Source organism: Sprattus sprattus (genome assembly GCF_963457725.1).
Source record: "Sprattus sprattus genome assembly, chromosome: 1".
NCBI classification, from domain to species: Eukaryota; Metazoa; Chordata; class Actinopteri; order Clupeiformes; family Clupeidae; genus Sprattus; species Sprattus sprattus.
In genome coordinates, this window is record NC_137920.1 from 66,305,640 (window position 1) to 66,316,739 (window position 11,100).

Here is an 11,100-nt window from a genome sequence, read left to right on the forward strand (position 1 = left end):
GTTTGGGACAAAGATCTTAAAGGGGTTACACGCCAGTGCCACTGATCCTCTGCGTCTCTTCCTCCCTCTGCGCTCTCAGCATCCCCTCACAGCCTCCTCTCTGGCCTGGCACTCACAGCCTCTTTCAGCAGGACCAACTCAAAGGTCTACTCTTATTACGTAACTTATGCTGGGTCGCACGTCCCTATTGAGGGTGTCATTGCGGCAACTCACAATTCAGCAACCGTGATTAGCTGTCACACGTGTTGTTTCAGCTGGGTTATTGGTAGTCTCTTTATGGTCAACCTCTATAACATCCAATCTGGTCGCGGAAACAGCTCTGAAAGTGGTAACTGATGCGGATGGAGATGCATGCATTGCAGTACTTGTGATGCTGAGGGTATCCATCTGTCAATAGGCATGGATACATGCAGTCTTGTGGTAACAAACATGAAAGTGTGCATCCTGGTGATCGTCTCAACCTCATCACGATGCCTGTTTATTACGGTGTGCATGAGGTTTTATGGGTGTGACACGGGACAGCGCAGAGCGATGCAGCGAGGTGTGGTGGAATCTGTCACCCACTTAAAGAGGGTAAACAATGCACCTCTGTAATTACTGCGGAGGGCTGTGATAAATGATGAAGAGCTCTGATGGCCGATGGCCAACAGCCCGCTTAAAAATAGCAAATGATGCAAACAGGTCAGGAAAGTCACAGCACAAAATGTCTCTCTGTGTATTTACACCTTAATGTGTGCGCGCAGACACACACACAAACACACACACACACACACACACACACACACACACACACACACACACACACACACACACACACACACACACACACACACACACACACACACACACACACACACACCACACACACATACATACGGGTAATGAGCCCTGCTAACCCAATTAGAGAGTCCTTATCATATTTAAAAAGCCAGATCCCAGCTCCTGTGACCGTCACCACACTGTGACAGAGGTCCCCACTCGTCAGGGCACCTAAAGTGAACTGACCCATCATAAAAATGTTCCAGCTTCACTCCGCACCCAATATCCCCCCTGGTTTATGGTTTAATGGCATGGCCCGAGATGGAGACAGGGGTAAAGTGAGACAGAGAGGCTTTAGAAAAAAAGTGTGTGTGTGTTTGAGGGAGTCAGAGAGTTTAAAAGAGTTTACATTGGCAGAGACTCACAAGACATGATAACTATGGAAAATTACGCTGATCCTATCTTAATATTGGACAGCCATGGCTCACATAACATTAAAAGCCGCGCTAGCACGCAGTGTTTATCAGAATCAACCATAGCTCAAATAACATTAAAAGCCACGCTTGCACGCAGTTTTCATCAGAATAAACACAGTACAGGGAGGAAAAATAATCCATCAGTAGAATTATAAGAACGCCATAAAAAAAATGAAATTTCAAGTCAATTACAAATTCTTAATGCTTGTTTGTAATGTCTGCATTCAAGAGATCATGAAATCATTTTGAAATAAATACCAAAGCATCAAATGCACTTAAGAACAGACATAAATAATGTAATCTTTAATATAATCATATTATTGATAAACTATTATTTACATTATATATTATATAAAATATTTGGCATAATTTGATGCATATTAATTTTGTCTTGATTTCCATGGAAAAAATGTAAAAACCTTTTGATCTCTAAAGGAAATCCAGATGAGATGAATGCCAGCCGGTGCGAATGATTCCACGGAAGCTTCCTAAATATTCCCGCCACATGTCTAACTCACAGCACGAGTCAGACTCAGCTCGCTTTCATGAGGCCACCCTTGTGTCGACATCCTGCCACGCCTGCTCAGCGTCTCAGCCTGGCTGCACTTGACTCTGACCAGTGGCACTCTTCAGTCGCTGTCTAAAAAACGCTCGTTAAACAGTGATTACTTTAAGCCGGGGTCATGAAACGCAGGGCATGGCGACGCATGCCGCCGCTCAACACAGAGGCGCTTTCATGCCCTCTTAGTTCTGCAGACCTCAGAGTTCCGTCAGAACTCACCATAAACCCGTTTTGGCATCCCAGACTGACCCCAGATCCAGAACCAGAACCATCCTCTCTTTTAAACCGATGAACAGATAGCTTAAGAGCTGAACTTAGTTCCTATGTTTTAGATCTCAATCACTTAACTAGAATGTCCAGAACTTATCTAAGCTTTCTGTTGGAACAGCTAGAAAATAGTGTTTATAAAGTTGATAGTCCTTTTAGCATATTTTAGTATGAATACATTAAAAAACAGGATGGATGCTACATTTTAGCAAGAATATAAAAAAAAACTGTCTGGATAATACATTAAAATTTCACTTATCTAAACATTTCAAAATGAGTATCATTTCTAAAAGAAAACCATTTGTCTTACTTACTTACTAGATGTGTAGAAAATGCACACTGTAAAAACAAGACTATCAAGGCAACATGATTGTTTTAGTTTTCTCAACTTTTGACTACTGTTGCTGACTTGAGCAAGGTTTACAATTCTAGACAACAGTCCTGCCAACTTGAATCTTTTGTCCACCTAATTAAAACCTTTACTACAGCACCTGGCATTCCCAGGCGGTCTCCCGTCCATCTACTACCCAGGCTTGACACTGCTAACCTTCCAAACCGGATGAGATCCGGCATGCTCAGTGTGGTATGACCGTCTGCAATGCAAGGGTGGCTGAGTCACCTTCACAAATCATGGGGCACGGAGGGACTTAACTACGAATCACAAATCATGAGGCACGGTGGAACTTAACTACGATTCACAAATCATGAGGCGCGGTGGAACTTAACAACGATTCACAAATCTACAGGGTTTCCCATTAAGGAAAACTAGCCTGCCTTAATTGCAACTTGAAAATCCTTGTTATACTGTTTTGAAAATACTTCCAACTTCTAATAAGTTTGCTGGAAAGATACGGTTAGTTGCAAACGGCAAAGCTTTGTTTCTGAGTCGGATTCATTTGAAAACTTTCTGAGATCAACAATAACCCATCATTTTTACAGTGCATTTGAAAAGCACAAATATCTGTTCAAAGCAATCACCGGAACTATATAGAAATAAATAAGATGAAACAAAAACTAAGTGGACAAAAAGCAAGCACTATGTGTTTTTTTTTAGGATTATGTTTTTTGCGCCCCCCCCCCCCCAAAAAAAAAAAACATCAGTGCAGGTCTATCTCCAGCCCTGCACCCCAGGGACACGGAGCCCGTACTTCCTGATGTAGATGGGGGGGGGGGGGGGCTCAAGCAGAGCTCTTCCCACGGTCAGCGGGGTGAAACCTGCCACTGCCAGCTCTACCTCGCTGGCAGCCATCTGTCCCTCTGCTTTCACACAGAGGCCAAGAGTCAGCTGCCCAGCCGGACTCAGCGTTCCAGCACTGCCCCCGTCACACAAAGGAGGCCAGACCTCAGAAGAGGTCCCTGTGTCCAGCTGATATACGCACACACACACACACACACACACACACGCACATGCACACACACGCACACACACAATAGACACAAACACACATATAGGGGATGCTTAATTAACTTCATTATTATTACATTTTACTATTATTCATTATTTGATTTTAAACAATACTACCTTCCTACTCTGAGCATGGGTCCATCCCACAAAAAGTGTGTTTCTCAAGACAGCCATATTTTCACACACATCTACATTCTAGTCACCTCATTTACTAGAATCAAAATACCAGCCTTCTCTAACCTGAGCAATATCCCCCCTCACCTAAAGAGGCTAAACCAAGAAGAGCCTATTTCCTGACTAACACACAGGTAGAAACTCAGGTAGAGGTCAGTCCAGAGAGTCCATGTTGTACATAGAGCCAGCTAAAGAAGAATGTGACACCAACTCCAACAGACACAAGAACTAGTTCTGACACCAACTCCAACAGACACAAGAACTAGTTCTGACACCAACTCCAACAGACACAAGAACTAGCTCTGACACCAGCTTCTCCAACTTTCCTTGAGTGAGCTGCATTCCAAATGCAGGTCAACTGCACACAGTCAACAGAATCTAATTAGCCTATGAAAGAAAAGATGAACGCTGTTGTCAATCAGTTCACCAGCAGCACTGCTTAACCCTCCCAAGTCTCCAAAGAAAAGACAGCATATCTGGGCAGACAGACCCCCATCGCTAATGACAACGTTATCCCAATAATCCCAGTTTTAGGCAGGACCTTCACATAAGCCAGGCAGTTTCTCTCCCCACAGCTGACTCCACTAGTATACCACAATTATACTACGAGAAGAGAAGAAACTTTCCCAAGTCAAAGCAAATGAATGATAACGCTCTGAAGAAACTATTTGGTTGGACTGTTGTCATGTGACAAGCTCTCACTCTCTGCTGCCCCCCCACCTCGTTTTTTTTCTCTCCTCTAATTTGCCATGCGTGTCATCATTTTATTTAAATCTCAAAGCCGCGTGGTGGTGGAGGAGAAGGAGGAGGAGGAGGAGGAGGAGAGGAGTCCAAGACTGCCTCCACTTCAAATGCATGAGATTGCCTTTGTGCGAGCTTGAGAACAGAACCTCCTCAATAGCCGGGGTCCCCATGCTTGGCCCGTCGCCATGGAAGCAGATGCTTGCTCTCCCCTGCCCTCTCCCCTTACCTCTTCGCGGCCGTGGGCGTCGCCCCGGCGACAGAGACCAGGGCTCTGCCTCGCTCTCTCAGTCTTCCTCACCACCATCCCTACTGCCGCTGCCGAACTTGTCCACTCTTCAAAGGGAGTCCATTCACCAGGTCACTGGTCTAGACTTGTTTGCACGATCCACAGCCTTGACGTAACCCTTGCTCTCTCTCTCTCTGCCTCTCTCTGCCTCTCTCTGTCTCTCTCTCTCTTTCTCTTTCCCCCTCTCTTCCTCGCTCTCATGCTCAGCCTGCCTCCCTGCCTGCCCGACACGCTGAACAACAGCCGAGCGACTGCAGACTGCGGGGGGGACATCGGAGACGTGCTTTTGTGATTTGGCCATTGTGCCTTTTCATTCATCGATCGAATGAATATCGAACCTTCTGCCCGTGCATGTGTGAAGCAGATAGCTTAGCAAGCATTTTTTCTCTGCTCAGACCTGTGATCTCCTCCCTAATCTCTGAGATTTGATTTGATTTTCTGGCATTTTCACTTAGCAATTAATAAAACAATAATTTCTTAAAATGAATTCTTGAGAGATTACATTTTTTGATTGAGATTGAGATTCCTTTTTTTTCTCATGTACTATGCTGATTTGTTTTTATTCTGGCAAAGGTATTTTTATTGGAATTATACATTTGGATTTTAGTTTATTTTATTTATCGGTCTCCCTGAATATATGCAATGCTCTTAATTCTTATATTATACTACATTTTATAATTATATTGCATCTTTTTTATACGACAATTTATATATTTTATTTCTGGACTGAATCTTAGGTAGGTGTAAGTTCAGAGTGCTGATGCTTGAATAGTTGTTTAATTTAATTTAGTTATTATGCTTCCACATTTTATTTATTTATTGAAATAAGCATTCCTTAAGTCATTTTTATAATGTTTCATAACACAAAATCTTTAACCTCCAAGTGCTGACATCAGAAATGATGAATGAATCGTTTTAAACCACCTTGGAAAAAGCACATCTGGCATTGTAGCTTTTATATCCCATTCTTTTGGATGCTTTTGTGAGACGTGTGGTCACCATCACTGCCAGTCTTGTCTGACTGAGGGAAGGTCAGTGTGTGTGTGTGTGTGTGTGTGTGTGTGTGTGTGTGTGTGTGTGTGTGTGTGTGTGTGTGTGTGTGTGTGTGTGTGTGTATGGCTAAGTGAGGCGCGGCGCACACATTGACCAGTGCCATGCATCCCCATCCCCGTGCCCTGATGATACAACAGGACCGGCACCCGCTGCTTTGGGAGCAGAAGAAATTAGGGTATTATCAGACAATGAAATAGTCAATTAGCAAATAATAAATAACAAAATAAGATATCTTTTTGAGTGGTTTTTGTTGTTGTTCAATTTCATTTGTGATTCAGTGGGTAAAAATAAGCAATATCTGTATTATTTTTTTTATGATTATTATTTTACTTTAATTTGAATTAGATTTTTTATTTTCTATCTTACAGTAAAAAAAATATTGCATTTAACATCGCTGTGAAATATCTATAAATCTCATATAAGGTGCATCATTGCAAATCGTTGAAATATCTACGGTTCCATAATAACGACAGAGGCAAACTCTGTCTGGGGAGTGCCATTGTAGCGGTTTGCAGTGCACCCAGTCAACCCGAAGAGTCCTCCAACACCGTCTGACACGTTGCCATGGAAGTTGCACGAGCGAGGATCAAGGACACAGCACACACACACACACCCTTACACACACACACACACACACACACACACCCTAACACACACAAACTCGCACACACACACACACACACACCCTAACACACACACATACACACACACACACACACACACACACACACACACACACCCTAACACACACACACACACACACACACACACACACACACACACACACACACACACACGCACACACACACACACACACACACACACACACACACACACACACACACACACACACACACAGAGAACAGACTAGAGCAGAAAGTGAACAAACTCAAAGGCAATGGACAGAAAGCGAACCGGTGAAGTGAGAACACAATGTTATTGTTCCGGCCCGCACAGAGCTATAAGAGGCACGGCAGTGGCTCGAATAAGCCCATCACACATTATCAGCTGAGAGGAAGAAAACCACTGAAAAGGGAAAAAAGACCTAGACCTCAGAAAAGGGAGGAAAAACCACCAGCATGATGTGTAAAACAAAAAGAATGATTTATCCCTAAAAGCTCAATCATAATTTTGAGCCATCAGTTTCGGCAACATTGAATTGGGGATTTTCATTGCAAAATAGGGGCTTTTTCATTTCACAATAAAACCACAGTATGAGATCCCCTCGATGAATTCAAACAAAAAGACAGAAAGATAAGGCAATCCTACCACACCGGCCACAGCATCTTCTCTAGGAATGTATTGGCAGACACTGCTTCAATTTGCAAATACCTCCACACGTGTATGGAAAAACATCTAACCACAAATCTAGCCAACAACATCAAAAAAAAAATAATATTTCTTTTTCATATAATTTTTCAAACACTTGCACTTTGAATAAAGATGATAGATTAACCGTAACGGAATGCCAGAGACACAGAACTGTGCTAGGGACCAGAAGCAACACAATGATAATCAGACTGTGAACAGCTAATGATGATCAGTGAACAGCTAATGATGATCAGACAGTGAACAGCTAATGGAGGAGCTCAAATACTGATATGCAAGGACCGCTAGTGTGGATACGCACTGAAATAAATAATGGCAAGAAATGAACGCGAGACAGAGAGAGAGAGAGAGAGAGAGAGAGAGAGTTGGACGATGACTGAAAAAAGAAAGCAACTGAGAAACAAAAGAGACAGAGAGAGGGAAAGAAAAAATAAAAAGAGCGATAGAAAGAGAGAGTGAGAGAGATACATAAAAAAGAGTGGGAGAGATAGAAATAAAGTGTGGGAAAAAGATTAAAAAAGAGTGTGTGTGAGAGAGAGAGAGAGAAGGAAGGAGAGAGAGAACTAAAGTGAGAGGAGAGAAAGAGAGATGGGAAGAAAGAGAAAGATAAAATGAGAGAGTGAGAGAGAGAGAAAGTGCTGGAAGAATGGAGTTGAGATGAGGGTTACCCCACGCAGAGAGCCACCTGGGGCGGGAACAAAAGCTGCAAATGCCGCCAGAGACCAAGCAGCCTCAGCTCATAAGCTTTTCCTGCGACACACACACACACACACACACACACACACACACACACACACACACACACACACACATACACTCCCTCTCTCACTCTCTAATTCTTTTATACACACTCTCACACAGAGACATACACTCACAGACCCACACACAAACTCACACACACACATGCACACATACCCGGGCCAAACACAGCGGCGCTGGATGAGTCTCCCACACTTCATTACTGGCTCTGACACCATAGCCTAACAAGCTCACACACACACACACACACACACACACACATCCCATCCAGGGACTTTCCAACTGAGGAGTGAAATCAGTTATAGTCCCGTCTCTAGTACATCTTTAACTTCCAGGATTACAGTCATCATCTTGTCAAACTGATTTGTGGGTTCAAGTGAGGTAATAATAGTTCAGTTGTTGTTTTTTTAATCTATTGAGTTGCATCTATTTAATGAAATTCTATAATTAAGAGGAAATAATTGAATGGAATAATACTGAAATTAAATATAAATCCAAACATTTATTTTTATATCAATTTTACTTCTCCATGCAATAAAAAATAGTTTTCTGTGAAATATGTTTTCCTTATGATGCTCTAAAGAAGTGACCTGGTGATATGATTTCAAACACCCTCCTTCCAGCATCCATACAACTCACATTTGCCACCTCCACTCCAAGCATGAAACAATGCAAAGCCATATATTCAACCATAACACAGGCATCACCAAATCCCTTAGAAGACCTCCTCAAGGTCAAAGATGTATTGAACCTGTCTATAAAAATGGACCAAAAATATATATGGCTAAAAAATATAACAGAGAGGCTTTTCTGATAATGACCTTCCAAAAAGAAATACCACAGAATACTTAATTCATTGCTGTGAAATACTAGTAGATTTCCCAGTATACTTCTATAACAAATTCGGTTAAAAAATGGTTTGATTATGTGTTATAAATATTGCCAAACAGATCGTCATGCCAGGCAAGACTATAGCAAATGCTGAGAATGAAGAGGAGAGGGAGAGAGGGAGAGAGGGAGAGAGGGAGAGAGGGAGAGCCAAAGAGAAGGGCAAGAGTCTGCTGGTCATTTCTCTCTCCTGTTAGTCTCCATTGAGGAGACACAAAGCAGGGTTTTATCATTTTTTCTCTCCTCTGTCTTTCAGCAGCGGTGCGTCACCACTGGTCAAGCACCAGGCCTTTTGTCAGGGGGCTGTTCAGCCTGTCCAGCCCACTCACAGAACCCCAATTAACAGGTCTTCACAGCACCACTCCCAATTAGCAGTTTTAAATGGGACTGCAAACATGAACTAGCACTTTATTGAAAATAGTACAAAAAAGGCAAACCTATAAAGCTTCTATTTATTATTATTATTATCATTATTGTTATTATTACTGCTATTATTGTTGATGTTGCCGTTATTATTATTATTATTATTATGTGTGGGTTATTAGTTTTATATGAATATTATATAATACATTATTTTATTACAACATTAAAGGAATATATAATATACACTAGAACCCCTTTTGTATTTTGTTTTGTTTTTAATGAGAGGAACATTTAAAATATATATTTTTATCAAAATGCTAAAATAAAATAAAGCTATAAACAGCAATAATCAAAATATATTTAGAAATACAAAATATATAAATATGTATTGTATTACTAATTTTTACAGAATATGAGTATTATTTAGAAATGGAGCAGAGTGATGATAATGGCCAAATTCATCATAGGATTAAAACTGTGTAATATCTCAAACAAAACTGCTTGATGAAGCTTTAAAAAAGCTGCTATGCGTCAACTTATAAATTAAACAATAATAGAAAAAAACGTGGACGAAAAACTATATTCACGTAAGACAAAATATGTCTATGTTATTTCAAACAATTGCTTTGTAGCAGCAGTAATCTGAATCTGATTTTGAATGTGCACTTTTTACATGTAATCTTAACAAACAAAATAGATGGATAAAAAAGTTGAAACGAAAATAAGTTCTGATTTGCATCCAAGAGGAAGCTGTTTCTTCTGGCCAGGAAAGGGGAAGACTGTTCCACACCATAGAGGAGGAAAATAAAAAGACTTATTGGATGCTGGATGTGTGTTTATGTGTGTGTGTGTGTGTGTGTGTGTGTGTGTGTGTGTGTGTGTGTGTGTGTGTGTGTGTGTGTGTGTGTGTGTGTGTGTGTGTGTGTGTGTGTGTGTGTGTGTCTGTGTCTGTGTCTGTGTCTGTGTCTGTGTCTGTGTGTGTCTGTGTGTGTCTGTGTGTGTCTGTGTCTGTGTCTGTGTCTGTGTGTGTGTGTGTGTGTGTGTGTGTGTGTGTGTGTGTGTGTGTGTGTGTGTGTGATACAAATATTTATTGGATGAAGACTGCAGGTGATTCAGACTGATGCAAGTTCATAATTACAAGTTAAGGGATGATATTTAAAAGAGTGTGTGTCAAAGAGAGAAAAGACAGAGATACGTGGTCAGGCAGACAGACAGATGAAGAGAGATAAAGAGAGATTGGGGAAGAGAAAGAAACTGAGTAACTGAAAGGTTTAGTAAGTCAATGTGTAGAACAGAGTAGAACCATCTGGGTGTTTGTTTGTTTCCTGTGTGTGTGTGTGTGTGTGTGTGTGTGTGTGTGTGTGTGTGTGTGTGTGTGTGTGTGTGTGTGTGTGTGTTTGTGTGCTTGTGTGTTTCTGAGATTGTGTGTTTCTGAGATTGTGTGCTTCTGAGATTGTGTGTGTGTGTTTGTGTGTGTGTGGGTGTGCGTGCGTGCGTGCGTGCATGCGTGCATGTGTGTGTGTGTGTGTGTGTGTGTGTGTGTGTGTGTGTGTGTGTGTGTGTGTGTGTGAGAGAGAGAGCTCTGGGGCTGGGCTGGGCAGGGCAGTGTCTTTAAGCAGCTACGAGGTCAAACTCACACAGGCCTCCATTCAAGCGCAGATCAAGTTTATGTGAGAATCTGCTCCCCCTTTGGCCCACATTAGCATATGAATACTTCATAAAACCACAGCCGGAGAGGGGAAGACCCAGTCAGCGCGGAAGTCATGCAGAGAGGAGGACGGGGTATTAGGACGAGAGAGAAAGGGAAAGTTGTGTCCAGCCTCGCAAGATGGACTACTAACGTCCACTTCCTGGGAGCAAACGGCATGTCTGCACGCTTTGCGCATTCAGATTAGAATACACTTACAACACACACACACACACACACACACACACACACACACACACACACACACACACACACACACACACACACACTGCCTTTTCTGTGGTCTATACACCCACAGGCCAATCCCAATGTTAGTAGAACAGTGCA